The sequence below is a fragment of the Lethenteron reissneri genome, chromosome 72 (assembly GCF_015708825.2).
Source record: "Lethenteron reissneri isolate LAM-NWPU_2019-01 chromosome 72, ASM1570882v1, whole genome shotgun sequence".
NCBI lineage: Eukaryota > Metazoa > Chordata > Hyperoartia > Petromyzontiformes > Petromyzontidae > Lethenteron > Lethenteron reissneri.
The window spans coordinates 4,187,033-4,205,403 of record NC_083850.1 but is presented as its reverse complement, the minus strand read 5'-3'; the positions used below and the strand labels follow the sequence as shown (position 1 = coordinate 4,205,403).

At 42.7% G+C, this 18,371-nt stretch overlaps 1 pseudogene; it reads left to right on the top strand.

Annotated features, from left to right (window-relative positions):
* Nucleotides 1-3,109: 3,109 nt before the first annotated feature.
* Nucleotides 3,110-18,371, top strand: part of LOC133361332 (oocyte zinc finger protein XlCOF6-like) — a 61,059-nt pseudogene continuing 45,797 nt past the window's right edge.

Below are 18,371 nucleotides of genomic sequence, written 5' to 3'. Positions count from 1 at the left end.
TGCTAAAACAAGAACGACACTCGCGTCTAACCGAGACGCAAAAAAATCCCGCTAATTTAGCGACGAAAACGTTTAAGAGTTCATCCGCGAAAATAGACACTTACTTGGAGATTCACGGTATATCGATGTCTGGAACCCGTTTGAAGATGTCGCCACGAACTCTCCCGACGCAAAGTCGCCTAACTGTCGACACAGCAATTGTGCTCGCCAGGCTGCGTTGTCTCGCGGTTGAAGGGCGATCAGCAGAGCGACGAGTCGAGCGTCCAACCTCATCAAGTTCCCTCTAGAAATGGCATTGAGCTCTGCTTCTGAGCCGCCTTATAACTCCCCCCCCTAGGATCCAATCCTTTGTCTTTCAGGATATTTGCATTCGATTGTTAATTTTGGAAGGCACAATCCGCATGTCTATTAACATACCGAAGGGTAATGTGCCCATTGTGCTTCATGCATGAATATGTAAGTGCATCTCAGTGTGTAATTGTGCGCTTATTTTGAATAAATGGAAAAACACGTTCCCCATGCCCTCCATTGTCCTCGATTTAAAGTGAATGCAGCCCCGTGGCGTTGCCAAAAATCGCCGAGCTTCGGGAGTGAGCACATACAGTCGCGTAGTGACCACACTTGCAATACAATCACTCTAACATCAGTAACCAAAGTCCGATCTGGTACATGGTCTCCGCTTGGTCAGGTTTGTATCCGTCATCACTCAGGAGACAAACAGCGAGGCATGGTTTGGCCAGCCACCACCTCGTTTGCCAAAGCGACTTTAATAGCTGCTCTCAAACAACACTATCACCAATAGTGGTTTATGGGCTAGGCTGTTAAGCGGATAATCAGTCTTTTTGGGCAAGGCGTATGGGAAAATACCCACCCCTGTTATCCCATAAACACAATACACAGCATCGGTAAGGCTGCCTTGATGGGGAGATGTAGTTTTGGTAAGGTGCTGTCACTGGAGTTCGGCGATGTGACTGGGGTATCACGCGGATTCCGAAAAGCAGCTTAGACGATACGACCCACTGCGCTCCATCTCCCCACATGGACAACGACATTCTAAATTTTAAAAAAATTGAAAACATATTTTAAAATACCTATTTGAATTAATGTGGTGTATATATGTTACCATGTGTGGTTGTTATGATTTTTGTATGTGTATATATATACTGTATATAGCATTTCGATTGTAACGATTCATAAGCTCATTATATTATAATGGGTTTGTGCGTGTATTTATATATAAATATGCCGTCTTTTGCTATTCGATGACATTGAGATGAGACCTTCATCTTGCAGTGTAATACGACCGTGTTGTAATTTTTATAATTTTTATCCGATCCTTGCACGGAGACTATATACATATGAGCAGAGTGTGATTCTAATACGACCACACTGTGATTCTAATGCTTCTAATGAGATTATAATACCTTACCTCCGTTTATATGGATCTAAATTTAAACACTAGTTCATAGTCTTCTTGGTTCTTTCCGTAAAGTCACGTAGAAGAGACGTAATAAAATAAATCTCATTAGAAGTATTAAAATCGCACTCTATAGATATGTATGTAAATTATCTGTTCAATCGATCCGGGGGTCGGATATGTGAACTGTGGGGGTACAGGACATGAATCGCATTCAAATTTTAGAATAACAATATGGTCGTATTAGCATTTTACTGTGCTTGAATGTATGTTATGTGCAAATGCAAATCGTTAGTCGTAAATGCGAGGGAGGGGTTAAGAGGTGCACGTTTAATCCAGTGTTAACATTTATTTTAGCATCATATTTAAGGACAATATTGTTGATAAGAATTCGTCTGGACATGGCACGTGCCTTGTTCTACTCGATCAACCAAAATTAGTACAATGTCGGTCATACAGGAGTGTGATTTCATTCATGAGTAGTATTCACAGAGCCCCGATGACACTAACCTACCTAAAGTTATGGTTAAACAAAGTAATCTTGAGTGACTTAAATATCAGCTCAGACATGATCATTGCAATCATTTCCAAAGACGTGTGGGATCCTGCGAGAGCAAGTCCCGACTACAAACAGCTGGGCAGCAGAATCCTAAGTAGCTGCGTCGCCCTCGAAATGTGATGTTGCTGCTGCTGTTGTCGCTACTGTTGTTGCTGCTGTAGTTGCTTCTGTTGCTGTGATATACGCAGGGAGGTGGTGTTCCGTGATGGGATGACGCTTTTGATTAAAGCCTCTGATCAAACTCACCCGATTGATGCCCATGATCGTCGCATTTGATCAACTCTGATATTGTAGACTCTCACATGTTAAGCTCTAACATAGTGAAACATAATATTATAACCTATGAACTACAACCTATCCATTGTAACGCTGTAAAAGAATATTACCTATTGGGTTTCACTCCCTCGTCGAGAAGGCCGCTCTCTTCCTTTTCTAAAGTTACATGCTAATTTCTCTGCATTCACTTTAAATCGAGGACAAAGTTTTTTCCATTAATTAAAAATAAGCGCACAATTTCACACTGAGATGCACTTACATATTCATGCATGAAGCACAATGGGCACATTACCCTTCGGTATGTTAAAAGACATGCGGATTGTGCCTTCATAAATTAACAATCGAATGCAAATATCCTGAAAGACAAAGGATTGGATCCTAGGGGGGGAGTTATAAGGCGGCTCAGAAGCAGAGCTCAATGCCATTTCGAGAGGGAACTTGATGAGGTTGGACGCTCGACTCGTCGCTCTGCTGATCGCCCTTCAACCGCGAGACAACGCAGCCTGGCGAGCACAATTGCTGTGTCGACAGTTAGGCGACTTTGCGTCGGGAGAGTTTGTGGCGACATCTTCAGACGGGTTCCAGACATCGATATACCGTGAATCTCCAAGTAAGTGTCTATTTTCGCGGATAAACTCTTAAACGTGTTCGTCGTCAAATTTATGGGATTTTTTTTGCGTCTCGGTTAGACGCGAGTGTCGTTCTTGTTATAGCAGTTAACAAAATCCAAAACTCAACGCTAAACATCCTTGCGGCCGATAGCGTACTTTTAACTCGATAACACCGCTGCTGTTACTACGCTCACATGGAGCAGAGACGCTCTCCACAGCCCCACGCACAATTGCTCTGTGTGTGGGAAGTCCTTTTCATGGCCATCAGATCTTCAGAGACACCAGAGAACACACACGGGCAAGAAGCCGTTCCTGTGCCCTGTGTGTGGGAAGGCATTTGCACAATCGTCAACTCTTCAAACTCATCAGAGAACGCACACGGGCGAGAAGCCATTCCTGTGCCCTGTGTGTGGGAAGGCATTTGCACGGTCATCAACTCTTCAAACTCATCAGAGAACGCACACGGGCGAGAAGCCATTCCTGTGCCCTGTGTGTGGGAAGGCATTTGCACAATCATCAACTCTTCAAAACCATCAGAGAACACACACGGGCGAGAAGCCATTCCTGTGCCCTGTGTGTGGGAAGGCATTTTCACAGTCGTCAAATCTTAGCACGCATCAGAAGGTCCACAATGATTGGAAACTGAAATCAAAAGCTGAAGTTCAAGGTGCTGCATTGAGTCCTGAAGAATTTTCCACCCTCGATCCCATGCAGTTGGATCCCGAGAGATGGCTGGATGTAATGGAGTGGCTCGACGATCAAACCGAGAGTCAGGGATGACTGAACAAATATTACGTCAGGTAATATTTGTTAGTTTTACAGTTTTTGTGAGAGTTTAATGACGTGCACAATGGTGGTTTGTAATGTTATCGGATTACTTGCCGAAGTGGCGTGATGAGCACTGGTTGTGAGATGGTTCAATTCCGGACAATATTGTAGTGTTTAAGTCTTCCTGTTGAGCTAAAGTTGGAATGCATCTGGAGTTAGATCTTTACTCAACATTTTAAACGTTTTTTTCAAGTATAAAGCTTTTATTAGTTGGTAATAATCGACTTTAGGATGTACGTTGATGACGCGTTCGTTGGATATATGGCCTTGACTTCAACATAGACGCACAGTGAACCAACGTGGTGAACTAATAAGGACATCATGGGGAATGATACTTTAACGCTTTGGTATTCCTGGAACGGATATGGTTTGCATTGTACTGTAACTGTTTGAACATAGAACATAATACATATTCGGTTTTAGATTTAACGTAAAAAATTTTGCAGATTAATAAAAACGTATTTTAACAAATGTTTGTCCGTTTATTTATTTTACAATGTTCATAGCAAAAACGTGTTTTAAGCGAGTTTTAGGTGGAGGATCTTCGTCACACAAATCTGACCTTAACCGGCAGCATCTTGGCTGTCTCTCCATTAACATGTGTCCCTGGAGGGGAAAGGTTCCCTATACAAATGTTTTCGCAACGTTACGGTCCATAATCATCAAGTATGACATGTGAACTGTAACACTATCAACGATAACACAAATAATTAAAATACTATAATTTATTAACTAGTTTCATCATTTATAACACCAAAAACAGAGGTACGGTATTATTAGTTTTGAACAACATAAATGGAGGTTCGTGATTATAATCGCATAATAATAATTATAATCGCACTATGATAATTTTAGAATCACACTGTGGCCATTTGCATGTTAAGTGAATGCGAACCGGGGGTAGGATATGCAAGATTTGAATCTCATTACAATTATTAAAATCCCACTGTAGTCGCATTAGAATCAAACTGTCCACTGTTGGATGAATGTCATGATAATTTAACCGAATGGCTATATACGGTATGTAAACATATAAAGTGTATAACAATCACATATTATAACATAATTACATTTCATGTGATTTGAAAAACATACGTTCATTTTAAAAAACAAGAATTTAGTGGACTATGTGGGGAGATAGAGCACGGTGGATCGGATCGTCTCCGCTGCTGTCGACTTGGCCAAGCAGCGAATGTTTAACTCCAGTCACAGCACCTTACCCAAACTACATCTCCCCAACAAGGCAGCCTTACCGATGCTGTGTATTATGTTTGTGGGATAACAGAGGTGTGTATTTTCCCATGCGCCTTGCCCAAAACGACTGATTGTCCGCTTAACAGCCTAGCCTGTAGACCACCATTGGTGATAGTGTTGTTTGAGAGCAGCTATTAAAGTCGCTTGCGGCAAACGAGGTGGTGGCTGGCCAAACCATGCCTCGCTGTTTGTCTCCAGAGTGATGACGGATACAAACCAGACCAAGCGGAAACCATGTACCAGATCGGATTTTGGTTACTGATGTTAGAGTGATTGTATTGCAAGTGTGGTCACTACGCGTCTGTATGTGCTCACTCCCGAAGCTCGGCGGTTTTTGGCAACGCCACGGGGCTGCATTCACTTTAAATCGAAGACAATGGAGGGCATGGGGAACGTGTTTTTCCATTTATTCAAAATAAGCGCACAATTACACACTGAGATGCACTTACATATTCATGTATGATGCACAATGGGCACATTACCATTCGGTATGTTAATAGACATGCGGATTGTGCCTTCCAAAATTAACAATCGAATGCAAATATCCTGAAAGACAAAGGATTGGATCCTAGGGGGGGAGTTATAAGGCGGCTCAGAAGCAGAGCTCAACGCCATTTCGAGAGGGAACTTGATGAGGTTGGACGCTCGACTCGTCGCTCTGCTGATCGCCCTTCAACCGCGAGACAACGCTGCCTGGCGAGCACAATTGCTGTGTCGACAGTTAGGCGACTTTGCGTCGGGAGAGTTCGTGGCGACATCTTCAGACGGGTTCCAGACATCGATATACCGTGAATCTCCAAGTAAGTGTCTATTTTCGCGTCGTTAAATTAGCGGGATTTTTTTGCGTCTCGGTTAGACGCGAGTGTCGTTCTTGTTTTAGCAGTTAACAAAATCCAAAACATCCTTGCGGCCGATAGCGTACTTTTGACTCAATAACACCGCTGCTGTTACTACGCTCACATGGAGCAGAGACGCTCTCCACAGCCCCACGTACACGGAGGCAAGAAGTCATTCAATTGCTCTGTGTGTGGGAAGTCCTTTTCATGGCCATCACATCTTCAGAGACACTAGAGAACACACACGGGCGAGAAGGCATTCCTGTGCCCTGTGTGTGGGAAAACATTTGCACACTCAACAACTCTTCAAACTCATCGGAGAACACACACGGGCGAGAAGCCATTCCTGTGCCCTGTGTGTGGGAAGACATTTGCTCAGTCATCACATCTTCAGATTCATCAGAGAACACACACGGGCGAGAAGCCATTCCTGTGCCCTGTGTGCGGGAAGACATTTGCACAATCGACAACTCTTCAAACTCATCAGAGAACGCACACGGGCGAGAAGCCATTCCTGTGCCCTGTGTGTGGGAAGACATTTGCACAATCGACAACTCTTCAAACTCATCAGAGAACGCACACGGGCGAGAAGCCGTTCCTGTGCCCTGTGTGTGGGAAGGCATTTGTACAGTCATCAACTCTTCAAACTCATCAAAGAACACACACGGGGGTGAAGCCATTCCTGTGCTCTGTGTGTGGGAAGGCATTTGCACGCTCATCAACCATGAACAGGCATCAGAAGGTCCACAATGATAGGACACTGAAATCAAAAGCTGAAATTCAAGGTGCTGCAATTAGTCCTGAAGATGTTTCCACCTTCGATCCCATGCAGTTGGATCCTGAGAGATGGCTGGATGTAATGGAGTGGCTCGAGAGTCAACCAGAGAGCTCGGGGTGACTGAAACATAATATTGCATGTGGTTACACCTATTACGCCATTTCGAGTACTTTTGTGCGTAATTTTTTACCATTTTAGTTTTACAGTTTTTGTGAGTTTAATTACGTGCACAGTGGTGGTTTGTAATGTTATCAGATTACTTGCCGAAGTGGTGTGAAGAGCACTGGATGTGAGAGGGTTTAATTGTAGTCGTTAGGTGTTCCTGTTGAGCTAAAGTTGGAATGCGCCTGTAGGTACATCTTTACTCAACATTTTAAACGGTTTTTTCAAGTACATAGCTTTTTTATTGGTATTAATCGACTTTAGATAGCCGATTTCAGGATGTACATTGATGTGGTGAACTAATAAGGAAATCATGGGGAATTATATTTTAACGCTTTGGTATTCCTAGAACGGAAATGGTTTGCATTGTACTGGAAATGTGTGAACATAGAACATAATACATATTCCCTTCGAGTTTTGACGTAAAAATGATTGCAGATGAATAAAAATGTAATTAGAACAAATGTTTGTACGGTCTTTATTTTATAATGTCCCTAGCAAAAACATGTTCAGATAATGTCAGGTGGAGGATCTCCGTCACACAAGTGTGCCCTTAACCGGCAGCATATTGGCTGTCTACCCGATTAAACACGTGTTCCTTGAGGGGAAAGGTCCCCGTAGTTAATCGTTCATCAACGTACCAGTCCCTAATACCGAAGTATGTCGGGGATAAACTGTACTCTATAACATGTAAACTGTAATACTATAAACGATAACGCTCAAATCTCAGCTCAGATAGGATCATCTCAATTATTTCCATAGACGTGTGGGGTCCCACGAGAGCACTGTTATATACGCAGCATGTTGGTGTAGGACATATTAAACATTAGGTTCGCGTTTTAACGTAAAAATGATTGCAAGATGAATAAAAACGTATTTTAACAAATGTTTGTCCCTTATTTATTTTACAATGTTCATAGCAAAAACATGTTAAGAGAATTTCAGGTGGAAGATCTCCTTCGCACAAGTGTGCCCTTAACCGGCAGCATCTTGTTTCAAATGTTATCGCAGTAAACAATTCGGACCACAGCAGGACACTCAATCTCGAGCATCAGCGAAGCAACGATATGAGAGGGCTAAGACCTGCAAGTTTATTCGAGTGTTGACGTTATTTTAGCTATATAGTTAAGTACATGTACGTGATAAGAATTCGTCGACATGGCCTGTGTCTTGTTCTCCTTAATCAACCAAAATTATGACAAATTATGTCATAAATGAGTGTGAGCTAATTCTTCGGTAGTATTCGCTAACGACTGTTGGCACTAACTTACACTAAGTGATGTTTAAACAAAGTCAACTTAAGTCGCTTAAATCTCAGCTCAGGATCATCTCTATTATTTCCATGAACGTGTGGGGTCCCACGAGAGCAGGGCCGGCCACAAACATTCGGGCAGCAGTTGGAGCAGAAGCAGAAGTCGCTGCTTTGCCATCGAACGGTTTCGTAGCTGCTGTAGTTGCTTCTGTTACTGTTATATCGGCAGCTTGATGGTGTCCCGTGATGGGATAACGCCTTTGATCAAAAACTATGATCGAACCTACCAGACCAACGCCATCGATCGACGTCTTGGATATACTCTCACATTGTAAATTCTCACACGGTGAACTTTAACATTATGAACTTCAACAATGGTAACTTAAAAACATTCACATATACATTTGAATAATCTAAAAATTACTGTAAACTAGTATTGTTAGTAAACTCTAAATTTGTGAACTCTAACAATATAACCTATGAACTACAACCTATCCATTGTAACGCTGTAAACGAATATAGACGCACAGTGAACAAATGTGGTGAACTAATAAGGAAATCATGGGGAATGATACTTTAACGCTTTGGTATTCTTGGAACGGAAATGGTTTGCATTGTACTGGAAATGTGTGAACATAGGACGTAATAAATATTCCCTTCGAGTTTTGATGTAAAAATGATTGCAGTTGAATAAAAACTTATTTTTAACAAATGTTGTCAGTTCTTTATTTTATAATGTTCCTAGCAAAAACATGTTCAGAGAATTTCAGGTGGATGATCTCTGTCACACAAGTGTGCCCTTAACCGGCAGCATCTTGGCTGTCTACCCGATTAACACGTGTTCCTTGAGGGGAAAGGTCCCCGTAGTTAATCGTTCATCAACGTACCAGTCACTAATCCCGAAGTATGTCGGGGATAAACTGTACTCTATAACATGTAAACTGTAATACTATAAACGATACCACTAAACATTTAACGATTATAAACTCATAACCATATACACGGAGGTAAGGTATTATAATATCATTAGAATCACAGTGTGGTCGTATAAGAATCACGCACAAACCCATTATAAACTCATGAGATTATGAATCGTTACAATTATTATAACAATCACAAATTGTGACGACTAGTGGGATTCGAATAATTGTAATTCGATTCATATTCTTAGGTTTTTTCGGTAAAGTCACGTAGGTAAAAACATTAAAAAATAAAATAAAAATCACGACGTTTCGGAGGCAACACAAGCTTCCGTCTTCAGGTGGTACCGTCACAGCCACGACAGCTGTATCAAGCAAATGAGAGATTGCAGGAGCTACCACTCCGTTTATATAATGGTTGGAGAAGGTGGTGGGGAAGACGGAGTGGTAGCTCCTGCAATTTCTCATTTACTTGATACAGCTGTCGTGGCTGTGACGGTACCACCTGAAGACGGAAGCTTGTGTTGCCTCCGAAACGTCGTGATTTTTATTTTATTTTTTAATGTTTTTACCTACGTGACTTTACCTAAAAAACCTAAGAATATGAATCATTGCAGTCACGAAAGCTTCAAATCTAGAATGTAATTCGATTCTAATCCTGCATATCCTATACCCGGTTCGCATATTCACTTACCATACATACGACAACAGTATGATTGTAATTTGAGCACTGTGCGATTCTAATTATTCTTATGCGATTATAATCCCACTATAACAGTTAATAGTATGTTACAGCGTTCATAGGTTGTAATATTGCGTTTCACTATGTTAGAACTTAACATGTGAGAGCTTACAACTATCAGAGTTGATCAAATGCGACGATCAAAGGTAAGGTTGATCAGAGTCTTTGATCAAAGGCGTCATCTCATCATGGAACACCACCTCCCTGCGTATATAACAGCAACAGAAGCGAGTTCATTCATGAGTAGTATCCACTTAGCCCCGATAACACTAACCTACACACACAGTTATGGTTAAACAAAGTCATCTTTAGCCACTTAATTCTCAGCTCAAACATGATCATCGCAATAATTTCCAACGACGTGTGGGGTCCCGCGAGAGCAGGGCCCGGCTACAAAATAGGCGCTGAAATGAGTCCTGAAGAAGATTCCACCTTCGAGCCCATGAAGTTGGATCCCGAGAGATGGCTGGATGTAATGGAGTCGCTCGAAAGTCAAATCTAAAGCAACGGATAACTGAAATTATTTTGAGTTTGGTGAGACCTATTAAGCCACATTGTGTGCAATTGTGTATGTTTTAGACCAAGTAATACGTTACAATTGATGTATCAGTGATTTTGATACTCGAGTTTTGCAGTTTGTTAGAATATTTCGTCACGTGCAGTTGGTGGTTTGTGATATCGAATTACTTGCTGAAGTGGTGCGAGGAGCAGTGTTTGTGAGACCGTGCAATTCCTGACAATATTGTCGTGGTCAAGTGTTCCTGTTGGAATGAGTCTGTTGTTACAACTTTACTCGATATATTTTACTTGTTTTTTTCCTTCATATCGCTTTTTTGGATGGTAATAAGCGACTTTAGATAACTGATTTCAGGATTCCACCTTCGATCGTATTTAAATCACACTCTGCGCATATGTATGTGTAATGCGGTTGTAAACGGCCCTTCGGAGGTGCCGTCAGGGGGGGAGGAGTTAGGTCACGTGGGGGGAGAGGGGTTGAGTATAGAAGGAGGGGAACCGGAAGAGGAAGGGGAGTGACGGGGAACTAGGAACGGAGGAAGGCCACGTAGGGCGAAGTGGGGTGTGGCGACATCGCCACGAACACGGGGGAGCAACGAGGATCGGCACCGTAGGCCAGCGGTGACCGAGCCGAGGCAGCAGGGAGGGCTGCAGTCAGCAGCGGGGCTGCAGAGAGGAAGAGTGGGCAGCGGGTCTGCATACAGTAGCAGCCGGAGGGTCTGCACATAAGAGTAGCAGCGGGAGTCTGCAAGGGGAGCAGCAAGTCTGCAGGGAAGAGGGGAGTAGGTGAAGCAGAGAGTCGGAGGGAAGAAGAAGCTATAATAGCAGTGAATAGCCGGGGGCTACAAATACAGGAGTTATAACAGAGTGCCGTGTGGGTAAAGACGAGAACCCGAATAAAGACACGAGGACAGAAAGAAGTGTTCGAGTCCTTTTATTACATATGTATAGTGGACGTGCAAGCGAACTGTGCTCGTATGTATGTTATATGCATCTATGGCCTTTGGACATGCGAACCGGTGGTCGGTGCAGGATTATGATCGGATTAAAATGATTAGAATAACACTTTATAATAACACTTTGGTAGTATTCTAATTACACTGAGCTAGAATGTATGTTAAATGTAGATGCACATCGGGAGTCGTAAATGCGGCCTGGGTGATGCCAGATTTAGCATCGCATCAAAATTATTAAAATCGCACCATGGTCGTATTAGAATCAAGCTGCCCACTGCTGGTAGAATGTTCCATCGCAATGGCACCGAATAGCAATATACAGCATTGATATTGGGCGTGGAGCCTAAAAGCGCAACCTTGCGCATTTTGAACTGGTTCTCGCCGCCGGTCCCGCGCCCATGGTAGAATCTTGTGCATGTCGGGGCGTCAAGGGTTCACACCACAGCCTTGAAGGATTAGGCAGGTCCCTGGCTTCTTTTGGAGAATTTGACCAGGCTCCAGGCACCGGTTCCTCGCACGTGGCGGATCCTTGAGGCACCCCAGGCCTCAGGGGCTCAGAAACTGTGGGCGCCACAACACATTTCCTTTTGGCGTACGGTTTCCGTTGCCGAGCGCCCCACCACGTCGGACACACCAGACTTGGCCTGTACAGGACATGGGGATGAGCTGTCTGGGTGGGGACGGACATAACTACATGCGCACACACTGCGGCCATTTCACCTCTATGACTTCTACCTGTCGCCGACGTGGGCTGAGCAACTTGGGGGACGTACCCGGTGTCACCTTTGGGCAATACAACCTGTCTACGACCGCCCATGGAAGCACGTGTTCCCGCCGCCCCGTGTTCTTTTAATAAGCCACTTGCGCTCAGGCAGGGAAAGTTCCTCGTTGTAAATCGTTTCACAACGTTCTGGTCCCGAAACCCGAAGTATACGGGGGATCACCTGTACTCTATAACATGTAAACTGATAACACTATGAACAATAACACTAAACATTCAAGACTTTAATTTTTTTTTATAATAGATTCCACCATAAACGGAGTTACGGTATGACAATGTCATTAGAAGCATTTTTATCGCTCATATGTATGTAAAGTGTAGGTTCAATCGAATCGGGGGAGGGATATGCGAACTGTAGGGGTTTGCAGGGTTAGAATCGCATTAAAATTATTCTAGTAACAATATGTTCGCATGCGCATTTTACTGTGCTTGAATATATGTTATGTGCAAATGCGAATCGTTAGTCATAAATGCTAGGCAGGGTTAAAAATGTGCATGTTTAATCCAGTGTTAACGTTAATCCAGTGTTAGCATTATATTTAAGGACAATATTGTTAATATCAATTCGTCTGGACATGGCACGTGCCTTGTTCGTCTCGATCAACCAAAATTAGTACAATGTCGGTCATAAAGGTGTGCGAGTTCATTCATAAGCAGTGTTCGCTGATCCCCGATGACACAGACCTACACACAAACAAAGTACTCTTTATTAATTTAATTATCAGCTCAGACATCTTCATCTCAATCATTTCCAAAGACGTGTGGGGTCCCGCGAGAGCAGGGCCTGGCAACAAATATCTGAGCAGCGGAAGCAGCAGAATCAGAAGTAGCTGCGTCGCCCTCGAAATGTGATGCTGCTGCTGCATTTGCTTCTGCGTCGATCAAGATTGACGCTCTTGATCAACTCTGACATTGTAAACTCTCACATGTTAAACTCTAACATAGTGAAATATAATATTATAATCTATGAACTACAACCTATCCATTGTTACGCTTTAAAATACGATTAACTGTTATAGTGCAGAACCACATAATTGGAGGTGTGGGATTATAATCGCATACTAATCATTAGAATCGCACTGAGCTAATTAGAATCACACTGTGGTTGTACGTATGGTAAGTTAATATGACAACCGGGGGTAGGATATGCAGGATTAGAATCGAATTACAATTATTCGAATCCCACTCGTATTAGAATCACACTTTCCACTGTTGGATGAATGTGTCGTATCAATGGAATCGAATAGCCATATAAGTATATACAGTATACACAAATAAAGAGTATAACAATCACACATTGTAACATAGATACAATAAACATTATTTAAAAAACGTATTTACAAATATATATTCCACTTTTTTAAAACTCAGAATGTCGTCGTTCATGTGGGGAGATGGAGCGTAGTGGATCGTATCGTCTAAGCTGCTTTTCGGAATCCGTGTGATAACCCAGTCACATCGCCTAACTCCAGTGACAGCACCTTACCCAAACTACATCTCCCCAACAATGCAGCCTTACCGATGCTGTGTATTATGTTTATGGGATAACAGAGGTGTGTATTTTCCCATGCGCCTTGCCCAAAACGACTGATTGTCCGCTTAACAGCCTCGCCTGTAAACCACCATTGGTGATAGTGTTGTTTGAGAGCAGCTATTAAAGTCGTTTTGGCAAACGAGGTGGTGGCTGACCAAACCATGCCTCGCTGTTTGTCTCCAGAGTGATGACGGATACAAACCAGACCAAGCGGAGACCATGTACCAGATCGGATTTTGGTTACTGATGTTAGAGTGATTGTATTGCAAGTGTGCTCACTACGCGTCTGTATGTGCTCACTCCCGAAGCTCGGCGATTTTTGGCAACGCCACGGGGCTGCATTCACTTTAAATCGAAGACAATGGAGGGCATGGGGAGCGTGTTTTTCCATTTATTCAAAATAAGCGCATAATTATACACTGAGATGCACTTACATATTCATGCATGAAGCACAATGGGCACATTACCCTTCGGTATGTTAATAGACATGCGGATTGTGCCTTCCAAAATTAACAATCGAATGCAAATATCCTGAAAGACAAAGGATTGGATCCTAGGGGGGGAGTTATAAGGCGGCTCAGAAGCAGAGCTCAATGCCATTTCGAGAGGGAACTTGATGAGGTTGGACGCTCGACTCGTCGCTCTGCTGATCGTCCTTCAAGCGCGAGACAACGCAGCCTGGCGAGCACAATTGCTGTGTCGAGAGTTAGGCGACTTTGCGTCGGGAGAGTTCGTGGCGACATCTTCAGACGGGTTCCAGACATCGATATACCGTGAATCTCCAAGTAAGTGTCTATTTTCGCGGATAAACTCGTTCTTGTTTTAGCAGTTAACAAAATCCAAAACTCAACGCTAAACATCCTTGCGGCCGATAGCGTACTTTTGACTCGATAACACCGCTGCTGTTACTACGCTCACATGGAGCAGAGACGCTCTCCACAGCCCCACGTACACGGAGGCAAGAAGCCATTCAATTGCTCTGTGTGTGGGAAGACATTTTCATGGCCATCACATCTTCAGAGACACCAGAGAACACACACGGGCGAGAAGCCATTCATGTGCCCTGTGTGTGGGAAGACATTTGCACACTCATCAACTCTTCAGAGTCACCAGAGAACACACACAGGAGAGAAGCCATTCCTGTGCCCTGTGTGTGGGAAGACATTTTCCAAGTCATCAAATCTTCTGAAATAAGTCCTGAAGATAATTCCACCTTCGATCCCATGCAGTTGGATCCCGAGAGATGGCTGGATGTAATGGAGTGGCTCGAGGATCAAACCGAGAGCTAGCGGTGACTGAAATATAATGTTGCATGCGGTTACATCTATTAAACAGCCATGAGTACTTTTGTGTGTAATTCTGACCCTTTAGTTTTACAGTTCTTGACTTGCAGGTGGTGATTACTTGGTCAAGTGGTGTGATGAGCAGTGGTTGTGAGATGGTTCAATTCCCGTTAATATTGTAGTGTTTAAGTCTTCCTGTTTAGCTAAAGTTGGAATGCAATCTCGAGCATCTGCGAAGCAACGATATGAGAGGGCTAAGACCTGCAAGTTTATTCGAGTGTTGACGTTATTTTAGCAATATAGTTGTACGTGATTACGTACGTGATTAGAAGTACATGTACGTGATTAGAATTCGTCGACATGGCAGGTGTCTTGTTCTCCTTAATCAACCAAAATTATACCAAATAACGTCATAAATTAGTGTGAGTTAATTCTTCGGTAGTATTCGCTAAACACTGTTGGCACTAACCTACACTAAGTTATGTTTAAACAAAGTCAAATTTAGTCGCTCATATCTCAGCTCAGGATCATCGCAATAATTTCCATAGACGTGTTGGGTCCCACGAGCGCAGAGCCGGCGTGCAAACAGCCGGGCAGCAGTTGGAGCAGAAGCAGAAGTCGCTTCTTTGCCATCGAACGGTTTCGTAGCTGCTGTAGTTGCTTCTGTTACTGTTATATACGCAGCATGTTGATGTCCCGTGATGGGATAACGCCTTTGATGAAAAACTCTGATCCAACAAGTCACCTTCCTTGCCTAGACGCATTCTAAACACAACACTGTACTTAAATATATTGCTAAAATAACGTCTACACCCATTCAACATGCAGTTCCGGCCTCGGCCATGAGCAACCCACATCACGCCCAGAGGCAGGAGACCACGAGGGAGACGGCCTCAACTTGAAGAGAAAGTTGACAAACTCACGGATGCCATCACCCAGCTGCTGCAACGCCTGTCGGATGAGACGCTGCGTCCCATGGCACCAACCAGGCGAGTAAATGAAGAGCTGAGCCAGAATCAGAGGTCGCCATCGAAACATCAGCAGCAGTAGATAGCGTGATTCTTATAGGACCACGTTGTTATTATAATAATTTTGATGCGAATCTAAACCGCGCAACTCCCAGGTTGCATTTACGACTCCCGATGTACATCTACATATAACATACATTCTAGCTCAGTGTAATTCTAATACGACCATAGTGTTATTGTAATAATTTTAATCCGATCCTAATCCCCCAGTTCGCATATCCGACCCCCAGTTCGCATATCCGACCCCCGGTTCGCATGTCCAACGGACATACATATTACATACATACGACCATAGTATGTATGTAATATGCATACATATGTGCAGTGTGATTCTATTACGATCACATTGCGATTATAATGCTTCTAATGATATTATAATATTGATTTGAAGCTTTCGTGACTGCAGTAATTAATACTCGTTGGTTCTTTTGGTAAAGTCACGTAGTTAGAAATAAAACAAAGTAAATCACGTTTCGGACGAAACACAAGCGCCCGTCTTCAGGTGAGAATCGCGATATCCGCGATGTCTGCTGCGAGCAGCACGATGTCTGCTGCAGACATCGTTTCGGGCGCTTGTGTTGCGTCCGAAACGTCGTCATTTATTTTGTTTTATTTATACCTACGTGACTTTACCGAAAGAACCAAAGAGTATAGATATTCTAATACTGTCCCTCCGTTTACGGTTTTATAAATTATATAAAAAAAACTAGTTTATATTCGTTTAATGTTTAATGTTATCTTTGAAGCGTTACAGTTTACATGTTTTAGAGTACAAGTGATCTCCAGTATACTTCGGAATTAGGGAAAGGAACGTTGCTAAACTATTTCTAACGGGGACCTTTCCCCTCTAGGAACACATGTTAATGGTGGAGACAGCCAAGACGTTGCCGGTTAAGGTCAGACTTGTGTTGCTGCTGCTGCAGTTGCTGCTGCTGCAGTTGCTGATGATAGGAAGCTGAAATCAAAAGGTGAAATTCAAGTTGCTGCAATGATTCCTGAAGATAATTCCACCTTTGATCCCATGCAGTTGGATCCTGAAAGATGGCTGGATGTAATGGAGTGGCTCGAGGATCAAACCGAGAGCGAGGGTTGTTTACTTATTAAGCCGGATTGAGAAACTTTGTGTGTAATTCTGACCTTTTAGTTTTACAGTTCGTGCAGGTGGTGATTTTTGATGTTGTCGGATTACTTGGTGAAGTGGTGTGATGAGCAGTGGTTGTGAGATGGTTCAATTCCGGACAATATTGTAGTGTTTAAGTCTTCCTGTTGAGCTAAAGTTGGAATGCATCTGGAGTTAGATCTTTACTCAACATTTTAAAAGTTTTTTTTAAGTATAAAGCTTTTTTTGGTTGGTAATAATCGACTTTAGGATGTACATTGATGACGCGTTCGTTGGACTTCAACATAGACGAACAGTGAACAAACGTGGTGAACTAATAAGGAAATCATGGGGAATTATACTTTAACGCTTTGGTATTCCTGGAACGGAAATAGTTTGCATTGTACTGGAAATGTAATAAATATTCCCTTCGAGTTTTCACGTAAAAATGATTGCAGATGAATAAAAACGTATTTTTAACAAATGTTCTTTATTTTATAATGTTCCTAGCAAAAACATGTTAAGCGAGTTTCAGGTGGAGGATCTCCGTCACACAAGTGTGCCCTTAACCGGCAGCATCTTGGCTGTCTACGCGATTAACACGTGTTCCTTGAGGGGAAAGGTCCCCGTAGTTAATCGCTCATCAACCTACCAGTCCCTAATTCCCGAAGTATGTCGGGGATAAACTGTACTCTATAACATGTAAACTGTAATACTATAAACGATAACACTAAACATTAAACGATTATAAACTAGTGTTTTAATTTATAACCATATAAACGGAGGTAAGGTATTATAATATCATTAGAATCATTAAAAGCAGTGTGGTCGTATAAGAATCACGCAGCTTAAATATACGCTCCAAGCTTGGTGGTGCTTCATTCTTCGCCTGAGGACGGCTGCTTGCGTTGTGGCCGAAACGTCGTGAGAATTGTTTTATTATGTTTTATTTTTATTATTTTATTACTTCCCTTCTACGTGACTTTACCGAAAGAACCAAGAAGATGAACTGCTTGTCCGTTTTTATTTTTGAATGTTAATAGCAAAAACGTGTGGAGCCGAGTTTCAGGTAGAGCATCTCCGTTCACAAGTCTGACCTTAACAGGCATCATGTTGGCTGTCTCGCCATTAACACGTGTGGTTCAGGAGGGGAAGGTCCCTTTTATAAATCGATTCACAACGTTACGGTCCCTAATCATCAAGTATACATGGAATCCTGTACGCTATGACACGTGAAATGTAACACTATAAACGATAACACGAAACATTAAAATACTATAAATTAGTTAAATTATGTATAACACCAAAAACAGAGGTACGGTATTATAATCTCAATACAAGTATTAGAATTACAACGTGATCGTATTAGAATCACACTCTGCGCATATGCATGTATAGTGGACGTGCAAGCGAACTGTGCTCGTATGTACGAATGTAATATGCATCTATGGCCTTTGGACATGCGAACCGGTGGTCGGATATGCGATTTGGGGGGTGCAGGATTATGATTGGATTAAAACGATTAGAATATCACTTTGG